This window comes from Anthonomus grandis, chromosome 5 (assembly GCF_022605725.1).
Source record: "Anthonomus grandis grandis chromosome 5, icAntGran1.3, whole genome shotgun sequence".
NCBI lineage: Eukaryota > Metazoa > Arthropoda > Insecta > Coleoptera > Curculionidae > Anthonomus > Anthonomus grandis.
This window is the reverse complement of record NC_065550.1, coordinates 25,595,685-25,602,026: the sequence shown is the minus strand read 5'-3', so window position 1 is coordinate 25,602,026 and position 6,342 is coordinate 25,595,685.

Genomic DNA, 6,342 nt, shown 5'->3' with positions numbered 1-6,342 from the left:
ACTTTGTGACAATTTTTTAGGTTTTTTGATAATAAATCATGTAAACTTGCAAATAATATTATTTTAGATATACCAACTTATCGTTTCATATTTGTATCGTTTCATTACATTTCTTTCTTGATTCAAATCGATAACTCGACATGTGAAGTAGAATTTGAGAAAAAAACAAAATAAAATGTCACAAAGTCACCCCATGGGTCGGGGTTACTTTGCGACAGGGATCATTTTGTTTGATATTTAACGTGAAATACAATTTTGGCACAAAGTAACACCCATGCTCTATTTATATACGAAAAATATATAATATTAAAATTTTAAATAAGGATATTTGATAGATAAAAACACATAAATAATTACAAATTAACTTTTATTTTACACATCTAAATGCTCTTATGCAAAATATTAACAAAATGTTTATTAATGTGTAGGTAACTTTAAGCAAAAGAAAACTAAGTAATAAAACTGGTGGTAAATAATATATGATACACCTGTGATTACACAACAAAATCACTTAACTCTGGAATGTCAAATAACGCTCTTCTTCCACGTTGAATTGGGGCATTTATGCTCATAATAATCTCCTCATTTCTATAAAATATGTCGTCTTTCTTTTGAGGCCACTTCCATTGCTTTCCAACACGTTCCATCACATTTACTGTCGCTCGTATGCTCTATACGGTAAAATACTTTCCTTCAAATTTAACAATGACGTACTTTCCCTCTGACTTTTCTGCTTTTTGGGCTACAGTTCTTTCTTCAAGTACCTACCCGTTCATCTTCATCACTGTAAAAATATTCATCCCATGGACTGTCATCACTTTCCATGTATTTAATTTGGTCCTGATTTTCACTGGAACTATCTGATGTTGATCCATTATCTCGACCGCTTTTTAGGCGTTTCTTTTGTTGGATGCCGGAGGGTCCAGGTTGAATGTCATCGTTGTTTTGCGTATTCTCAGCAGAAATGGGAGCAGATGGGATGTTAAAATCACTACTACTTATGCTTTTACCTGGTGGAACGTTAAGGCGCTTTCTTCTTTTGATCTGCTTTCCTTTGGTTGCGTCAGTCCTTACATTGGTAAGGTGTTAAATAAAACTATTACCCATAACCTCAGCTATTTCGGTATCAGCTGTTACAATACGAGTGCATAAACGTTCATGACCTCGTTTCGATCTAAAGGATAAATGCCTGGCTTCCTAAAACCAGATATTAGGCTGTCAGGTCCTCTTTCTTCTAACTGACTCATCAGCTTTTTTAAAAGGCTTAGAAATTCATCCTTTGGTATGGAAGAGACTCTGCTGCCGTAGTTGCTTGCCTTCCACTCGTTTAAAATTTTGCGCCATTTTTCCTACATTGGGCGGAAAAAGGTCACGTCAAGTGGTTGGAGTAGATGCGTTGTATTAGGAGGTAAAGGTATAAAGCGAATATTATTAGCTTCACATGCTTGAATGACCTGCTGATTTAAATGCGAGTTAAGACTATTTCCTATAACTAACTCCTTTCGCCCTTCTTGCCGTTTTAATATTGGCAGCATAAGATTTAAAAACCAATCTTTAAAAACTTGGTAGTCAAACCATCCCGAAGCCGTTCTATTATATCGCGCGTTTGCAATTTTCAATCCACGTATTCCATAATTTTTGAGATTTTTAATTAATATAAAGTGGAGCTAATTGACCCTCGGCAGTTCCGCATACCATTAGAGAAGTACAGGCTTTGGAAGAGTTTCTGATTTGCTAAGGGTACTTTGTTCCCCTTTTGGTTATTATTTTTGTCTGGCCTGGGTCGTCAACAGGGTTTGTTTCGTCATAATTCCATATATTTTCTGCAGGAATTCCTTCTCAGCCTAAATTATCAAAAAAATTTTCTACAGTTTCTTCATCAGTGGCAGCCCTAGCATGTGTAATATCCTGCGCGATTCTCTGTGAAAGCTGCGGTTGTCGCTTCAAAAAGGACTTGACCCAATCAGGTCCTGGCATATTGTTTTTAAAAGGCTTAACTTTTTTGCCTTGACGTTCTATATACGATTTAACTATACATCTTAGATCAAAATGTGCTTACGGGAAAACCAAAAGTTTACACAGTGATAATATGGGCGGCAAAGGCGTCTTCTTCTTGGTCGGTAAATACTTTTTGTTGTCCAGGCCTGTTTTTGTGCCGTTCTTTAATTTTCAGCCATAAAGTATTTCGATGTATACCATATTTTTCCGCAGCACCGCGTAATGATATTCGTTTATTTTTTATATCATTAAGAGCTTCAGCTAACGTTTCTCCTGTATAGTTTTTGTAGCTGCGACAGCCATTTTTTTTTCTGTACGCGCTTGGCATTGTATCTAAAAGAAAACAATTTTTTTGGTCTTTGTTTAACAGGTAAGTAGCCCCCTTTGTGACATTTTTTTTGTCACAAAGTCGCTCCTCGTTTCGTACTTTTTTCGTAAAAATAGAAAAAACCAATTAAAAAAAAACTCGAAAGTATACAATTTTTACAGTAAAGCAAGCAAACATATTATACTTTAATATAAACTTACCTTAGTTAAAAAATCTTTCACGGTTTTTTGCGCTCAATAGAAAGTTTACACACAAATCGAAAAACACTTGTTTGCCTAACTCTGCTCTGGTATGAGGAGCGATGTTTTGCTACCGGCTTTTGTCATATTGACCTAGATGGCGCACCCGGTACATTATTGTTATATGAAATTTTAAATCGTTCTATCGTTTTTAGCGACCTAATAAAAAAAATAATTTTAATTAAAAGTGGCAATGTCACAAAGTAGGCTGTAGTGTCACAAAGTAGCCCTACTTTACGGTACATGTTTAAATAATTTAATACAGGTTAATTATATTTATTTTTACCAATATTATAAATTTAAAAAAATTAAAAAAGTCATTAATTTTTATAGTTTTGGTATTATATGGCAACAATGCGAGGGCTAAGAGCTATAAATCATAATAAGAATTGATGCGAGAGTTAAATTGACAAACAAAATTGTATTTCATTATTCAATGAAAGAAATACATAAATATAAATAAAAAAATAAATGCTTATTAGCTAATATTCTATTTCTCCCACCTGTTCCCCTCAATGACCCATTATTCTGTTAGGAACATATTTTTTTTTCTATGTTTAGGCCTAAAAATACAATATTTTTACATAAATTTTTAACAATTTTTGTTAATATTATTTTTCACATTTATATTTTTTAATTTAGTGAATTGTAAAATTTAGTTTTATCTCCACCACACTTCTCTTAAGTCACGGTGCTAGTTTCTTTTTCTTCGCATTTCTTTTTGAACTTTCATACTTAAAGATTGCACACCTTTCTTACTAATTTTGTTTTTTAGTTTCTATTTAATTATTTTACTTCTGTTTCTTATTTCTTTTATTCATATTTCCTTTAATAATATTGTAACGAAATTCGGGAACACACTTTTATTGTCAACGTCAAAAACACTAACCTAACTCGCCTTGACTGTCGTTAAATTGTTTCCAAGGTAAAAACTGACTAAATAATTAAAAACTGAATGAAATGTTATGAAGCGCGTCCTTTTTAGAGCCCGATCGAACAGTTTCGAAATATTTAGAATTCTCTTCATTGTTTTTGCCGAAAGAGGCCCTATAGCGAAAATAGGGCCCTCAAACAAAATGAACTACTTAAAAACTAGACCCTGTAGATAAAAATATTAAACCAAACGTAAGTAGAACCCTAAATAACACCTACGAATCAACTTTAACTACAGAATACTAATAAAATACTACAAAAACTAGGAGAATAATTGACGTATTTACATTTTCATAATAATATTATTTTTTCTATAAATTTCATTCCAATGCTTTATCATCATTTATTCATTCAATAAAAAAATATATAAAGTATAATCATTGCCCTTTATTCTCTGTACATTTATTTTTTTCCATTTGTTTCAATTAGTTTCCGGATTTTTCAATTTTTTAGTTATCGCTTAATTCCATTTTCTTCTTTTTTGCGTATCACATTTGTCCATTTCATTTTAAGTGTAAAAATTTCAACTATAAGCGATGTAATTATGCTTCATGTAACCTTAACAATAATCCACTTCAACATTTGCTGGAATGTTTGAGTGTATGAGCTCAGTATATGAGTTAAACCTTATCTCAAGAAGAGCTCGCTCAACACCCTTGACAATTTGGTATAGTGAAATTGGTTTGTAATCAAGGGCATCGCCAGCCGGTAAGCTAGGGAGGGGCAGCATGAAAGAACTAAAGACAAAAAACAAAAATTTTAATTATAAAAAAATAAAAACCGAACAAATTATTTACATGAAAATCAATTGAAACATAATCTTCTAGGGTTCTTTGCGAATTCGTTAGTCACTTTGTTAACAAAATCGTCCAAGTTTTTAAAAATGTGTTGCCTGTGTACACTCATCATAGCGAGGCCCTTGAGTCGAGTTTCAGACATGGTGCTCCTCAACCAGGTTTTGATTCTCCTAAGGCTCCTAAATGACCTTTCAACTGTACAAGTCGTACAAGGTGCAATGCAACAAGGATCTGTAAAGCCTTCTTAATTTCAGGAAAGAAATCATCAGTTTCCTTGAGGATGTCCACAACACTCATTTTAACCGATTCTGGTTTTTCCTCCCATATTTTTTTCCAAAGCTCTATCTCATTTTGGATATTTGTAACACCGTAAAATTTTTGAAATTCCTCGCAAGCCTCTTCAAGTTCTTCCAAAGAAATGTTTTTTATTTGCGCAGGATGTAGTTTTGACAAAGTAAATGATGGTCTATTTTCTTCAGAAAACCTTATTTCTAGGGAATTTATAATTGAGTCCAAATAAGAAATTGTTATGGACCTGCGCCAAAATTCTGAGGGGCTTTTTGATGGGTGGTTGCTACGGTGTTGTTGTCTTTCAGCAGTACGCGGTATTGATTTCATATCCAATCCAATTTTTTCCGCAATAACAGAAGCATCTTTGAAAATATCTTTTGTTATTTTTTCGGGATTCTTGATCAGTTTTAAAATACGACCAATATGCTGTGATGCCTGAACTGCATCCAAGGAGACTGATTGGAGCACGTTTACGGTTGGTTCTAAAAGAGCGGAATATTTGGCTATCAATCCAAGGCTAAAAATAAACGAAGCTTTGGAAGCTGCAGCATGATGGAGCTGATATGCATGTTTCCTTGTCGCAATATTGCCATCTCGAGACAGGGTTTCTAGTGCCTCCATTATGTCACAAAAGTTCTCTTTAAAAACTCTGATGCTCTTATATTTCTCGCTCCACCTTGTTTTGCACAGCTTGGGAATATTGGGTATTAATTTTATTCTTAGAACCGATTCACGAATAAATGTAATTATATCTTTGCTGGCCCCAACTGTATTTCGGATCTCCGGCAGAGCATTCAGATCATTGATTACCAGGTTGAGTTTATGTGACGAGCAATGAAAAAATAGTGCTCTCTTGTATTTTTTACGCAAAATAGCCTGAACGCCACCTTCTTTTCCAGACATCGTGGAACAACCATCGAATCCCAAACCAACGCATTTATCTGGATCGAGATCCTCTTTCGTCAGGAATTCGTTTATTGCCGTGGCAATCGATTTAGCGTCCAAGGCTCTAAGCTCAGCAAATCCGAGGAATACTTTTTCAATGTTACTGGTTTCCTCATCAAAATATCTTATGCCAGCTGAGAGCTGTTCCTTTCCAGAGATATCCGCTGTTTCGTCTGCTGAAATGCTATATGCTTGCAATATCTTCACATTTTTGATGCAATCGGCCTTAATAACATCTCCACAAATACTGATAATCTCATTCTGGATGTCAACCGATCGATAACTTGCATTTTTCTTTCCATGCTCAAGATGGTTTTTTAAAATAGTGTCTCTTGCGTCAATTCGCATCTTATACAGCCCTTCCAGAATTCCATCACCATAGCTTGCCCCCCTTAATGCTAGGTCGTGGGATCCGCAAAACGCAATGCAGGAAATAATCGATCTTATATTTTTCCTGTTTTTTTCAAGACTTTCCTGAGAGTATTTGTTAATTTGCACATCTACTGGCACATTATCAAGAAAAGATTTAGCTGCTTCCAATGCCGTCTTATGAAAGTGAGTATCTGCGTGTTTTCTGCAGTATTCATGAACATCTTTGAACTTACAAAACGGCCTTATAATGAACGAACCTAAAACACCTCTAACGGAGCTCAGATTGGGTGGAAATAGTGTACAGAATTTACAGAAGGCTCCTTTTTGTTGGCGGGAGTATGCTAACCATGGTGAGTACATTTCCGACCAGGAATGATTGAATTTTCTTTTCAGATACTGAGCGTCTTTGGCAAAGTCGTACCTTTTCCGTAGTATCCGT